Genomic DNA, 16,887 nt, shown 5'->3' on the forward strand with positions numbered 1-16,887 from the left:
ACCTCTTGTCTAAACTCTTTGAACTTTTCAAAAGATTCAGACTTGTGTTTCATTAGGTACACGTAACCATATCGTGAAAAATCATCTGTGAAGGTGATGAAATACACGTATTGATTTCATGTTCTAACACTCATGGGACCACATACATCAGTATGTATTAGGTCAAGTGTGCCTGTACATCTTTCAGGCTTACCGTTAAATGGTTGTTTTGTCATTTTTCCTTGTAGGCAAGGCTCACAGTTGGGGAGATCTTCTACAGTTAGAAAATCCAAAGGACCATCCTTTTACCAACCTTGTGATTCGGTCAACACCGATGTGGCCAAGTCGGTAATGCCACAGACACGTGGGATTAACTGTATCACAGGCTCTCTTCTTGGGGATTTCAGCCAACGTAGTTTCGGTTATGTTAGTTTCTAGAGAAGGATGTAGAACATAGAGACTGTTCTCCAATTCCCCTATGCGATGAATCTGTTATTTCTTTTAATAGTAATCGTATTACTAAAGAACACAGAATAACCATCTACACACAGTTCTTGAGACAGAAATCAAATTTCTCCTTAAATTTTGTATATAAAGACAATCTTTCAGTACAATTATTCATTCTCTAAAAATTAACTCCACGGTTCCTATGGCCGCGGCTGCAACAGTTGTAGTAGTCCCCATGTAGAGTGTGACTTCTCCTTCACTCAGCCTTCTGCTTACCTTGAACCCCTGTAGTGAGTTACACACATGAGTTGAAGCCCCGAAGTCAATACACCAGGACGTAGAAGCTACCAATAAATTGGTTTCTATAACACAAGATTCGAAATTACCTTTCTTGGATTCCAGGTAGGCATGACAGTTCCTTTTCCAGTGGCCAGTCTTCTTTCAAAAGTGACAGGCATCCGATGCTTTGTCTTTCTTCTGCTTCTTACCCGTAGTGGCTTTCTTCTGAGGCTTCTTTGCCTTCCTCTTTCTCTTGCCTGTCTTGCTAGCTTCAACAAGCATAGCTACAGGCTCATTCTTTCTAATTAGTTCTTCGACTCTTTGCAACATATTGCTGAGCTCTTGCAAGCTGACATTCAGCTTGTTCATGTTATAGTTCATGATGAATGGATTAAAGGAAGGAGGCAAAGAATTAAGGATAGCATCTATCTGGGTCGCAAGGTCCAGCCCATATCCAAGAGCCTCCAATTCATTGATGTATCCCATCATCCGAAGACAATGGTCGTGAACTTGTTGACCCTTGGACATTTGTGCGGTCATGAACTGTTTCAAGACCTTTTGTCAAGTAGAACGATTCTGCTCTTCATACATCGTCTTGAGACTGTCCAATATGTCATTGGCAAGTTCGATCTGATTGAACTGCCTCTGTATTGGGTTGTCCAAGGAGGCAATGATGCAACATCGGGCAATGGAGTTTTTCTCCTCCGATTCCTAATAGTCTCTCCTTTGGGCCTCAAAAGCCCTGTCACCCGGACGCTCCGGGGCAGGATTCTTTGCCACTTTGTCTAGCTTTTCAGAAGCTAAGACCAGCATAAGGTTCATGTACCAGTCGGCATAGTTTGGGCCCTTAAGCTTGTTGTCGTCAAGAAACTTTGCAAAAGATCCGTTTGCCATTTTCTGATAAAAAAACAAACACCATTCCATAACCTAATTTGATTCATGTTCATTTCATAGATATGGATTTTAATCTACGATCCATTTTCATTTATTCATCTCCGAGATTTCCCTCCTTTCTTAGTGACGGAGACTACGGGTTGTCTCTGGAAATGTGGGAAATCACATAGGGTGCATGGAGCCAATTGTTTCAGCTGCATAACCCCACCACCTTTCGGTGAAGGATCATATCCACTCATCATATGAGTTTTCCCTTTGGCCTCTGTCAGACAAGGTTCAAAGCCGTTTTCAGGTAAACATTTCTGTCCAGTGAGTGCTTACCCATCATATTCGTGAACGCCAAGGTACCGTGAGAGAGTTCCCATTTTCTGGTGAAGCCCCTCCCACATCGGTCTATGACGCCCCTATCATCTTATGAAACACTTAGACAAGCCCAACAGCAAATGGATAGCCCATTTTCTGGTGCGTTTCCTCATTACTGAAGGACCCATCCTCATGCTAGTGATGGAAGGCTTTTAGAGAGTTCATCATATGAATCTCCCTATCACATGCATTCATATTAACTAGAGGGAATAGTTATTACGCCCCAGTTTGATTTAGGTCAAACCAAAGTGGCTCCCACTGACTTTCATAAAGTCAGTTTTCGGTGGGCCTTAAATCGGCTAGGGTTCCGCACGTAACCTCTTGATGAGGTGTGGGGCCCACCACTGAGGGAGGTCATCCAATGACCAAAAGGGACACCATGGAAATGATGTGCATTCAGCCATAGTGTGCAAGAGCCATTGTCGAATGAGCATGGGCCAAGCACTTATGGCTCATTTACGCAGCACATCACACATCCAAACATCTCATGTAGGGATAAATTGATCCAATCAATTAATTATCTGTAAGGCCCATTGGAATCCCGTTTTAGATCCATAATATTAACCATTAATAGTATCTAGGTATATGGGCTGAATTAGTGTTACCCAATTCGACCCATATAGCTTTATCCTTTGAATTGGGCTTTTAGCAGTTTTAACTATTTAAAACTAAGCCTTTAGAGGTTGGGCCGAATTAACCATTTAATTAAATATCAATCCTCAGGCCCATTAGTGGGAAAATTAGGGTTGACTTTCAGCCTTGATTAAACCCTAGATTTGGTCCAAACAGTTTGAACCAATCTTGGTTCGAATGGGTCTAGGGTTTGATCTTTAATTAAATCTTTAATTCAAGAAAACAATATGAAATTAAATAACTGATAAAAGAAAATCAATAATCAGTTAATTAGGGCTGTTTGCACAATCCATCCTACAAAACAAAGGTTAGATCATAATCTACAGTTTCATAAACTACAAATCGCAGATAGCGAATGTCCCATCTGCAAAATCTCCTTCTTTGCAAAATTTCCCTTTCTGCGTCGCCATCTTCGATCCAAAATAAAATAAAATAGAAATCCTATTTCTATTAATAATTACATCATATCAAATGCATATACATTGAGTCTAAAAATTAAAAAAATTATTTATAGACCAAATGTAATAAATAAATCGAGAAACTACAAATCTTGTAGTTCTCCCTGCGCAAATAAAAAATACGATCTCCTCTTGTACGAACAACCCATAAATCAAGAAAATCATATAGAATTATTCTAAACAATAATCAGATTTATATAAAATTAATTTCAGATTATTTGCCCATCAATTTTGGGAACAAATTTCCCAAAACCCATATAAGCACAAATTGGGTAGAACGCCTTCTCCCTATTTGCGCAGGTTCATATCTGAAACAGAATGGTTCAAGATTTGAACCTGACTCTGATACTACTGAGGGGATAAGAAATCCATCACATGGACGCCCAAAGATTGCGGAATAATGGGGGGCAAATTTCAAATATTTTTCTCTCCCTTCAACTGGGAATCGAATTCCCTATTTAGAAAATCATATTTTCAATGATCATTCTTGAACCATAAACTGAACTAGATCTGAACCAAAAGGAGTAGGGAGGGATAATACCTGATACAGAGAAGCAGTATCTCCCAATGGAGGTGTTCACGCCCAAGGAAGGATCCAAAATCTGCTCCCACTGAAGATGGCGCAGTGTAGGGTGGAGCAGAATCAGCAGTGTTCTTCCAAAAGAACTTGACCCTTCGCAAGAATCAACTGGACGGCTTGCGAATACAACTTCCACCAATCTTTTCTCTAAAAGATTGGTATCAAGATCAAATCTTGATTTCTCCCAAGAACTGGAGATCGAATTGTTGTAGGCGGCGGTTGCAGGAAGGAGGCGGCAAGAGAGTATTTGCAGGGTGCAGAATTCTCTCTTCTAGCAATCTCAGCTCTAAAGACAAGGATCTCTGGATTGCATTGCATGTCTAAAGGCTGCCGCCCCCTCCTCCTTTTATAGTCTCAAAGGGATCAGCTCCTAATTCCATTAGGAGTTGTTAACCCAAATCATATTTGGATTAGAAGTCCCTTTAAGTGATAAGGGATAACCCTTATCTTATCTGCAGATTAGATCATCCATCTCCTATGGACTCTCTAAGTGGATAGGGTCTGGGCCCAATCCTATCAACTGATCCATCTCAGAATTCGCCACTTAAGTGACTAATCAAATTAGCCCAGTTTGAAATGGGCTTAAGGCCCATTTAAGGTTATGTATTCATTCAGCCTTCTAAACTGCTGGCCAGTTGGGCTTCCTTGTATGGCGTGGGACCCAAACATTGATCTACACATCAGCCACATGGGTTCAGCTCAGGCTTTGTTACAAGGCCTGGCCGAATACACTGTTATGGACAGTGCACCCCTCGAAACCCATCAGAGGGGCTCTATGGGCTCAACACTTACCCTAAGTGGTCCCTAGGCCAAGCCACCTTGTAACACCCAGGGACTGCGGGCAAATGCAAGATTAGTCCATCAGGTATTATCCTCAATGGTCTTACACTTAACCTCTCAGCCCATAATGATCATACACTACCCGACAAGAGAGGACCTCTCCCTCGGCTGCAAGGAACAGTGTTGCACTCTCTCTTATATGGATCTCGAGAATTAAAACCTTTTAGAAACCATAATATATATACTTTTATATCTAATATAAAATATATTTTGCAAAACAAATCTCAACGATTAAAATCGGCTGTCGGTAGTCTTGGTTTCCATCAGTGAGAGTGCATCCCCGATCATTACCTTTGTCCGACAAAGGGGCTGATCATGTCACTATGATCACCCACTCAAATGAATTTCTTAGACTGTCCCAACATACCCAGGTTTTGACCCCCACTAAGGATTTCACTGATTGGTACATCAAAGACAGCCCAATACGACACCTAGTGCAGTATCATAATCGAGTCTAGGGGTCAGGTGTAACTTTCTAGTTTTGCCCATCAATCTCCAAGGACCAGGGCAATACTGGAAATCTGGTCCAGTTCAAAGATTCAATTAGTCCTACACTGTATGTGCCTAGGGTCTCACCCTGGTAGCTGAGACAAGCCACCCCAATCGACTTGGTGGCACCACAGTGTCAGTCTTGTCAGGATAGGTCTCCCTAGATCGACCCACTGGCTGTGAACATTCTAAACTAACACGAGTCTCATTAAGTGTCCAGTTTAAGGGTATTACACAGAAACATACAAAGGGAACATGAATCAAATATACACTTTTATTCATTTAAAATAAACTCATAAAGTATATCATCTTGATTGAAGGTAAGGGCATACAAAACTGTCTAACATCCACTACATTGATTGAAATAATAATAAAAAAAAATCCTCCAACTAACAATGTGATTCCCTTTGTCAATTTTGCCAATCAAATTGTGAAGATTGGATGGGAGCCCTTGTAAAGAAGCCAGCTAGCAAGAAGCTAAGCCTTAGTATGGAAATAAATCCCAATTACTTGCTAGTTTGATTTTCCAATTATAGTTTCCTTCTACATATCTGCCATCTAGGCACCATTGAATATTATTAATAAAGGATCCACCAATTTTTTGTAAGGCGAAGGATCCACCAAATTGATTTGAGATCCAATTTTTTGTCATTTTTTTCTTAGTGGGCCCAATAGTTACTTTCCATTCGATTTCATATTGGGCCTACTCAATGCACTTCTTGGGCCTAAACTCATTTTTGCTAGCTCAACTTGAGAAGAAGAAATAGTCCCTCCAGTTGTGGAAGTGTTGGAGGTTCGAGCAGAGTTCTAAGATATCTGACTGAGACTAAATCATCATTAGAAGCAATGATATCAAGCTGTGATACCAAGTTAAATAAATAAAACAATAGAACAAGTTGAAGGAAGAAAGGTGCAGTGAATTTGCTTGACAAATCTCTGTATATTTACACTGTGTGAAGTAAAGAGGTTACTAGGAGAGTGTAAGATAAATTACAGCACTGTGAATGGGATAGAAAGAAAGTAGATGGAAACTTAGAGATGAGGTGAAGTTTGAGTGTTCTACAAGGAGAGTGATTCGTATCCATGGATATTCTCCAATAAGTCAAAGGACTGTAGCTTCCAACCTTTCATATTCCCTTTTCTTGGGCAGTATTATTTTAATTTGGTCTGAAATTTATCAGAGTTTAAGAAACTTGGTATTGTTTGACAGTGGCTGAAATGGCTGAACTGAATGATTTATTGCTTTGTAAACGTTATCTAATACTAGCTGGTTGTACAAATATAGAGTAACCAATAAGTGAAGTCATGTGAAAGTGATCTAATACTACTTGGAAAAAACCAACTTGCAATTCAGGCTTGTATTATCTCTGTTAGCCCATAAAGACGTAGAGCCCTATAGAGAAACACTTGGGTGGATGATTTTTTTTTCTCTAAGCCAAATACAGATTCATACATGCATATATAGGAGTGTCAATTGGATTGGATTTGGTCCAATCCGATCCAGTCCCATGTGAGTCCATTACAAATGGATCAGGTCTAATCCAATCCAATGAATATTTTGAACCATTTGGATCAGTCCAATTCAATGTCTGGACCATCCAATCTGTTCAAACTCATTTTAATTTAGATTGGCTTCAACCCAAATCCAGTCCATTGACACCTATATTCTTATCTTATATCAATGGGCTAGATATTGACTTAATCCAACCCAATCCAATATAAATTTATCACGGACAGACCAGGTCCAATCCAATCTAATAAATATTTTGGACTGGATTAGTTCAATCCAATATGTTTTATTGGTCCGGTCCATTGACACCCTTATGCATATACATGCCACATATATTACCCTCTTTCATGTGGGCTGTGGCCACTACCATTTCATATTTTATTAAAAAATCTCAACTTCCAAGGTTGTCATGATAATGAAAGCTATCCATCTATGCAAGAAATTAAAGGGTCGATGTGGCATTGAATCAACATTATTATCATTGATCCATGATCATAAGAGTTTGACAAAAGTTTTAGTGCCAACTGTTAATCTAATGTAACCATTTTCCTGAGTTGGGACCAATTATATAAAATAAGCTTATCCATTAAATTGACCACGTCAATCTCGATGTTCCGTGTAGACAACAAGGCTATATTAGGTTTGAAGAAAAAAGTAGGGAAATGAAGAAAAATGCAGGAAAATCTATACAAAGTTTGTAAAATTTCCTTTCCTTTTCTTACTTTTTCTTTCAAACCAAACATAACCTAAAGGTGACAAGATTGCTGTCTCTCCCTCAACTTTCTTTTTCTCTCTTATTTTCTATTAAAAAAGGTTGTAGAATAAGAAGCATGCTTCTGCCTTCTGATATATATAGATGCTATTCTATTGAGCTAGATCAGAGCTTTCCATCTATTAAATTATTCATCTATATCAAATTTAAGAAACCCAAAGCCGACATAAATTCATTGAGACTAGATTTCTTAATCATGAAAATGAAAAAAAAGATTAGATGACCCAATGGGTGATTTTGGGGTGATTATAATTCTGTATCGCACAAAACCAAATACATGGAACTACAGGCTCTCATCGGTATACCAGTGGGCTTCACGTGCACCCAGCTGTTCTGTCCCCACAAATGAGTCTCCTCTACTCTGTACTATGTAAAGAGGGCTGAAGGGTGATCCAAAGCATTACTTATATTTGCAGAATTCCTTTTGTCTTTCTATATCCCACCTCTCGGGTCCACATGTTCTAATATTATTACACTTTTGATTGTTTGATTAAATTACCCTAATTTTTTAAGTTGGTTAATGTCTAATTGTAAGGGTAGAAATATAATTTAAACACACTTATCTCCTCATTCAAATCCCTCTCATTAAATATTATATTTAAGGTATTAATTCCCGTTAACATTCATTAAATTTATTTTTGAATTTGGTCCCTCTATTATAAGGGCACACAATTTAAATTGAACTACTATATTTCTCTTCATTCAATTCCCATTCATGAAGTTTTATATTTATATTATTAGTTGAATCTTATGTTTAGGTTATTCTTTTCACAAAAGAAAATAACTAAATAAATTCCTTCAATTAGATCTACATCCAATACTTTTAATGATTAAAATTGACATAAAAATGGAACTATTTTTCCATCCTAGTAGCGAATAAGCAATTCAACTATCCGGGTTAAGTGGGTCAATCCATGATGTCATAATCAAATAAAAACTTTTAAGCTTGAAATAAATAACAAATATATAAAAATGGACACATCTCTAGTGTTATATTTAACTGTGAGGGCACAAAATGTAATTTAAACTACTATATTTCTCCTAATTCAATTCCCTCTCATTGAATTATATTTATGATATATATTAACTCCTATTCTTTCATTGAATCCTATGTTTAAGCTATTCTTTTCACAAAAGAATATAAAATAAATAAATAAACAAATTCTATCAATTAGATCTACATCCAATACTTTTAACAATATAAAATATATGCTTTTGAAAATTGACCCAAAAATAGAACCATTTTCCCATCCTAGTGGTATGGGTGTCAATGGGTCGGTTTTGGGTTGAACCACATCCAAATCAAAATCAATTTGGACAAATTGGATGGACCAATAACATATATTGAATTGGACTAGTCCAGACTTAATGGACTAAAGTATTTATTAGATTGGATTGGATTTGGTGCATTCATAATGGATTTATATTGAATTGGGTCAAATTGAACCAATACCCAGCCCACTGATAGAAGATAAGAATACACGTGTCAATGGACCAGGTTTGGGATGGAATCAATAAAAAATAAAACCAATTTGGACAGATTGGACAATCCAAACATTGAATTAGACTAATCCAAATTGGTCCTAAGTATTTATTGGATCGGATTGGACTTGATCCATTTATAATGGATTCATATTGGACCAAATCTAGTCCAATTAACACCCCTACCCAGTGGCAAGTAAGCAATTCAACCATCCAGGTCAAATGGATCAATCCATGATGTCATGATTAAATAAAAACTTTTAAATTTGAAATAAATAAAAAATGCATAAAAATCGGGTACACCTCTAATATCAACCCTTGATATCATAATTAAATAAAAATAGAAAAGATAAAAAAAACACAAATACATTATATAATAATACAAATAATTTGTAAAAAATATTTATGAACATATCTAATATTTTATATTAATCATATTAAATAAAAATGAGTTTGATAAATAATAGCTGCTTTATTGATTTTTGAATAAAATATAAAATTTAAAAATGGTGCAAAAATGAAATTGTTTTCTTAGTGGCAAGTTAACATCTCAACCTTTTGGGTCATATGTGCCAACCCTTGATCTCATAATTAAATAATAAAAATTAAAGTAGATAAAAATACAAAATAAAATTGAAAAAACAAAGAAACTCTATAGAAAATATTTGGACACATTTATATTGTTTTATATTAGTCATATTAAAAGTTAGAAACAATAAACAATAATTGTTTTTAACATTTTATTGATGATGTAAATAAAATATAAAATGCAAAACTAATCCAAAAGTGAAATTGTTTTCTTGTTTGGTGGTAGATTAACAATTCAATCTTTCAAGTAAAATGTGTTAATCCATGAAGTCATAATTAAAAAAATAAAAAATACAAAAAATACAAAAAATATATAAGTTATGTAGAAACATATCTCTAATATTTTATATTAATGAACCATATTAAAGAAAAATAACTGTGGCAAATAAGAAAACTATTATAGAAATAGAGATATAAAAAAGTTGTAGAAAATTTTGGAAGCATATAATATACTATCATCATCATAAAAAATTGTCACATGCTTTAACATGTACCCTTACTAGAATACCCCTCTAATTGTGAGGACAAAAATGTAATTTGAACAACCACTTTTTCCTCATTCAAATCCATCTCATTAAGTCTTATATTTAAAGAATTAGCTTCCATTAACATTTATTGAGTTCTATTCTTGACTAGAATACCCCTATTGTCGAATTGGGTCCCTCTCTAATTGTGAAGTCACGAAATGTATTTTGGACTATTACATTTCTCATTCAATTCCCTCTCATTACATCTTATATTTAGGGTATTAACTGTCATTCTTTCACTTAATCCTATATTAATTAGTCATACTAAAGAAAAATAAGTGTGAAAAAGAATAAGTTTTTAGGCTGTGAGCTGAGCTGAGCTGGGCTTGGGCTAGAAAACTCAGGCCTGACCTAAATTTGGGTTAGACTTGGGTTGAGGCCTCCGGTACCACAAGCCTGCTCAAGAAAATACATGCATATGTGTATTATATTTATATAAAATATCTTTTTTTTTCTAATTATGTGTACATGTGTATAAAGCATGTAAACACATATTTGTAAATGAAATTTATACATATTTTTGATTAATTCTACTCTTAAATTGAGTGAAAAGGCCATTAAAAAATGAATGCATAAAAATATTACCCATAAATTCTTTCAAACCAACCCACCTAAACCTGATTAACCTGACCCAAACCAGCATAGGCCCAAGGTTTACACCTTTAGGATTGGGCCTAGGTTGACCTTCAACCCAACCCAATCCACCCGAATTGCATCCCTAATCATCATCGTCATAAAAAATTTCCATGTATAAAGCAGATGCACATTATTAATACTTAGAAGCACTACCCTTCACATGGAATGGAGAATTATAGTGACAATAGCTGCATTTAATCTTGGTTTGAATGAGAACAAAAGTTGGTGGAACTATAAACTTAGGTACATTTTAGGGCCCAATTTAATTGTATCCATTATCGGAAGGCCACTAGTAGGTTCAGCAATCTAAAACGAAATAATGCAAAGTATGTTTGCGTTTGGATAAACTTCGAGATTTGTGTTTTAAAAGCTTCAAAGCACAAAACCCCTCAATTTGGGTTTGCATTCTGAACTTAAAAGTGTTTTGACACATTAAAAAGAAACACTTATCAAACACTTAAAACAAGTTTTTTCACATTTTTATTTTACACAGTCCAAAGCTCAAAAGCAAAAGCTTATCCAAACATAATCAATCTCTAATAGGAACTTATCTACTTAGATTGTGACTGCTTTAAGGTGGTGGGCCAAATGGCTCATTAATTTGCTTGCCACATCACCCTCCAATCATGTTGCCTCTCAACTATCCACATTTAATGCATGACAACACCTTGAGCCACATGGCATTCCTGGGTTAACATGGATCCCACAGTACATCTGGCTCAGCCATGTAATTCCTGATTAAGCTAGCAAAAGATTTTAATGCCAAACAGGTCCATAGTCCTTTAGTTGAACATATTGCAAAATTCTATGTAGAATTGGGGTTATGGTCTAAGTCTAACAGTTCATCAGATAATTACAGTTCATATTGAAAGAAGAAATGAAGGTATAAAAATATATTCAAAATTTTAGGCTTTGTTTGATATTTAGAAGAAAATAAGAGAGAAACAGAAATTTGAGGGGAAGTTTGTAAGAAATTATAAGAAATTTCATTTTTTTAACAACTTTCTGTTTCTGTCATATTCTCTGAGAAACCAAATACAGCTTCAAATAAAGCCATGACTGATGCTTAGAACATTGTTTGAATTGACAACAAGATGAAGGTATAAGAATTACCTACAAAAGGCTCTGTTTGGTTTATTAGAAAAAGAGAGAGAGAGAGAGAAATAGAAAGTTGAGGGGAAATTCTTAAGAAATTATTTATAATTTCATAACAATTTTCTATTTATCATTTTTCTAAGAAACCGAAATGCAAAATTAAGGCCATGGTTCATGCTTAGAACCTGGTTTGAATTGGCAAATCATATGCCAAGTGTTCTTTGCAACATTTTGCCTTTTTTTTTCTGTTCCTCTAGGGGAAATGTTTATCATTTCATTAAATTTTTTTTCTGCCCTTCAATAATAAGTGAAGGTTATATAAGTCAACTATGAGGTAGATTAAAGAGTTCTGATTATTTAACTGCCTTCCCCTTTAAAATACAGTTATACAGCTAATATCTTATCAAACGTTTGCCTTTCAAGTTGTCAATACAGAGAAGAATCAAGCATTATGCATTGGGCAATCTGACATAACCCGAATATGCATAATGTATACTTGTAAACTTATATCATTATGTATGCATCATGTATGATAAACATATTAATTTATGTATATGACTATGTTTTGTGGGATGGAGAGGAGAGATGGTGGATGTTTTTTATATTTACTATAAAAATGAAGTCTATTATCATTTTCATGTATAATATTAATGGAAGGACATATGCTATGTGTGTGTAATTAAAGAGTAAAAGATAAAATTAACATTATATTACTAAATTTAATTTTTATGATTTGCATGGGACCCAAGACATTTATCCCATAGTGTACATTATAGATGTGTGCTTACATGAGTATGGTATGATAGCATGTCCTTGTACATTTATTTGTAAGTTTTTGGTAGGTAAGTTTTCAATTTGAATCTCATGTAAAGTTTCAATCCAACCTAACCTAGGGTTGAATTGAGAACCTAACATAGGGTTGAAATCTCTGTTGGGTTAGGTTGATCTCAACCTAGTCAACCTATTTTAATTGAGAGGGACAAACTGAATGCTGATCTAACCTTAGGCTTGGTGTGTGGGTTTTTTTTTTTTTCTTTTTTTTTAATACTGAAGCTCACTTTCTTGCTTTCTGGACTAAGATTTTACCATTGCTCCCTTCATTACATACTCTACTAATTAGGGGTGCAAATGGATCGGGATCCGGTTTGGTCAAATTCGGATCACCCCCTATATGATTCGAAAAGATTAGATCCAATATATGTTATATATTTATTTATATAAATTATATAATACACACAATATATATATATATATGTTATTTATCTATTTATAACTATATTATTTATATTTAATTTATAAATTTATTATATTATTTGCTTTTTATTAAAAAATATGTATATATATATATATTATGAAAATAATTAAAAATACTTGTATTTTTTGTTTTTTCTTTACTTAAATTGGTATATTTTATTTTTCTTTTAATAATTTATTAATATTTAAAGAAAACAAATCTGATCGGAGCAAATCTGAAGATCTGACTTACAATAGGATTTGAATTCAAATCGAGACCGGATCTTTAGATCTGCCATGAACAATATCAGATCGGATTTGGATATACCCTGATTTGAATCTGATCCAATCCATTTGCATCCCTACTGCTTATTCATAACCTCCATTAATCATCCGTCTACTTTATAGACACAATGAAAGCCATGGATAAGATCAGTTGATTAGGTGGAGGAATGTATTTTGGCTATGTTAGCTAACATAGTATAAACATGCTTATTTAGAGAGAAAAATGAGAACAAATCATTAATCTTTTCTTTTGAAAATCATGGATCATGGAAGCAAAGATTAATGCTCCAAATGCTAATCATCACATCATCATGTAAGCCTTGTCCCAACCATATGGGGCAGACCAACATGAATCTTGTTTTTCCATTCAATTCTATTCAGTGTCCATTGTCAAATTATGGGCACTTAAAAATCATTTTTTATTATTTCTATCTAAGTTTTTAAGGTGCTCTAAGTTATCTTCTATGAATGTGACCAAATCATCTCAATCAATACTATATAAAGGGTTCTATTCCTAAGTTCTTCCTTATAACTTCGAAGGTTTTAAATGTCTAACATTTGCTTATTTTTTCCTCTAAAAAATTTACTTCATATATGGTCATTAATTGTAGTCAGCAAGAGAGAGAGAGAGAGAGTAAACAAGCAAAGAAAGACATGATCATGTATATGCCATACCCCCTCCATACTTTGGGGGTGAGGTGGGGCTCTATAACTTAAATAAACTGTTTTTTTATTTGTGTCAAATCCCCATCTAAACAAGCAAAGAAAGGGATGTCCATGTATATTCCATACCCCCTCCATACTTTGGGTTGGGGTTGGGTTCTATCATTAACTCCCTAAACTATTTTTTATATTTTGTGTGAAATCCCCTTCCCCATAAAACTTTCACATGATTATTATATAAGCCACTTTTAGCATTAATCCATCTAATAAATAGATGGAATATGCTGAGCCTTGTCAGATATATATTTTAAGAACACCAAAATGTCATTTTCTTTCTTTATAACTAATTTTAACCCTTCTCATTAATATTATTAAAAAAGTGTACGTTGTTACAAGTTAAAGGGCTGGAAGAGGGGCAGATTGAAAAGGACTTGGGTGAAAGTGATAAGAAATGATTTAAGCCCCATATTTTAACAATGGATATGACATCTGTGTTTGGTTTGAAGGAGAAAGTAGGGAAAGGAAAGGAAAGGTAGAGAATTCCATACAAGGTTTGTAAAAGTTTCCTTACTTTTTACTTCCTTTCTCTACTTTTTCCTTTAAACCAAACATAGCCTAAATAGATAACTGGGATCTTCTCCAAAAAGAGCATGCCTCAAACCAACTTTACAGCGCTTGGAATCACACACCGAAAACATCTTAATACTTATAAGTTGTCATTCATGGGGGAGATATTCCCAATTCACAGCTACAATGTGTTGTAAGGTTGATGTGATGCACTTTTTGTGAGGAGCAAATCTAAATTCCAAAATAGAATATTGGAATGATGAAACAGGGATTTATGTAGCTAAGTGACAAGGACCATTACTAATTATTATTATTATTATTATTATTATTATTATTATTATTTTCAATCACAACATTCTAAGTAAAGATCTAAACCATTAAAATGGAGCCATAAAATCTAAAGAAAGTGAAAAGGTTTCAGTTAATTTGCACCATGAAATGTTAGATGGAACTAAGTATACGGCCCATAGATGTAGTGGTAATATATTAGTTAAGCGATCTTGGTCCCTCACATATATGGACAAGGAATGGCCAATTTTGTTCAGGGAGTTAAGTGATTGACCCCAAACTACTAACTACTGGGGCGGTGGTGGTATGTAAAAGTTCACCTCTAGTTTGATTGCAATGCAATTCCATTCACTCTAGTAAAAAAGTATGGGAGTACAACTAAATTTAATGCAAATGAATTTTCTTAGCTTTGTGTGTTTTGACTGTAAGGCTACATTTGGAAGGAGTGCAAATGCAATTATGATTATGTAGAGTGCAAGGCCTTGTATTTTGTATGTATTTGTATTGCACATATTTGTATTTGTCCTCCTTCCAAACTGAGCCTAAGGAAAGAGTACAAACACAAATATGTACAATATAAATATATATAAAATAATATAAATTATAAGGTTTTGTACTCTATGTATTTGTATTTGTACTCCTTCCAAACTAAGCATAAATTTATTTATTCTTTTGTACGATCAAATTCATATATTTTATCCATACTATATAAAATAAACTTGTACATTAATTGAGTGTGAGAACATTCCAAAATAATTATGGGTAAAAGTAACAAAGATAAAAAAATATATGAATAATTTAGAATATGAGGGATTTTGGGACTCTAACTCATTAGAAATTGGAGATCCATTTCTCTCCTTTCTCTCTCCCATTTTCCTCTCCTCTCTTTGTCAACCACCAACTCACTTTCTTTGTCTCCCCTTTGTCGGAATTCTGACTCAGGCAAACTACAACAGCCTGATCCCTCACCAGAGAATATGTAGGTTGCCCTTATGGGTCTAACCACCTTTGTTTTCTCTTCTCTTTTTCCTCTTTCTGGTTCAGATTGCCACATTCTCAAACTTTCATGTCATATATCACATATCCACTACCTTATAGAAGGTCATTAAAGTTAAATTTGACTATATAATGTTAAATTACACTAGTCCCATATAATGTATATACTTTGCTTTCATGCAAACCATAAATAAGTTCGAAGCATTTTATAACCTTGCATTAGCCTATCTATTTTTTCTCTCTCCTTACACACGTGCAAACATACAAGTGCCATGTTAAGTGGACTATAAACGACTTTTGGTATATACAGACAATGCTGCTTTAGTAGATTTTGAAAGAATTGATCGAGTGAGAGTTGCTCACTGGATTTAACAGTTAATAAAAGTCACTTGAGATGACTCATTAACTCCTTTATTTATATACATTTTGCACATATTGTAACGCAACAGAACCATGCATCACATACTTTAGCTTACTTATCTTGTAAAAGACTATTCCGAGTCGGCTACAACTTGAGACAATCCCCTCATGTAACTTTCTCTATATAAATATATATTTTCTTCTCTTTTGACAAAAAAAAAAAGGAATTTCTAGCAGATAAGGGCAACTTTTTGCCCTGAATATCAATAAAAGGTAATATTTTTATAAAATAACAAAAATAAGGTAATTTTTTTTAAATATCAAGGGTGGGCAATGACATTGTTCATCATCTTCCTCTTCCTCTGCCTTTGTATTCATTCGAATATACTGAATTTGAAGCCTCGGTGAGGCAGTTGCTGGTTGCTGGTTGAATAGTTCTGACTTTGTGCATGATGACAAACAGTGTCGGCTGGTTGACACTGTTCATGATGATGAACAACTCAAGCAGGGATCATGATGGTGAATCTAGGCGGAGCAGGGCACAGGCGGCATTCTCCTTCACGGTTGCTGTTCCAGTCTTGAGAGCCCTCACCAGGGGCACAGGCGGTGACACCGTTCTCTTGAAGGGCTGACATATTGTGGATTAGTATCTGAAAGGGCATTCTGCAATGCAACCACAGTGGTTGTTAACTCATCAGTCCAATGAATATTTTAGACCATTTTGGAACGGTTAGACATTGTCAAATTTTTGTTAATTTAAATTGATTTCAACTCATACCTGGTCCATTGACACCTATATTCTTATTTTCTATCAATGGACCAGATATTGGCTCAATCCAATATAAATTCATTATGAATGGATCAGGTCCAATACAATATGTCATATTGGTCCGTCCAAATTCAATGTCTTATTGGTCCGTCCA

General features: G+C 34.8%; 1 pseudogene; it reads left to right on the top strand.

The window, feature by feature from the left end:
- Positions 1 to 16,596, top strand: part of LOC148872292 (pentatricopeptide repeat-containing protein At4g18520, chloroplastic-like) — a 40,391-nt pseudogene extending 23,795 nt beyond the window's left edge.
- The last annotated feature ends 291 nt before the right edge of the window (positions 16,597 to 16,887 follow it).

This window comes from Nelumbo lutea, chromosome 2, assembly GCF_056320005.1.
Source record: "Nelumbo lutea isolate HS-2025 chromosome 2, American lotus-T2T, whole genome shotgun sequence".
NCBI lineage: Eukaryota > Viridiplantae > Streptophyta > Magnoliopsida > Proteales > Nelumbonaceae > Nelumbo > Nelumbo lutea.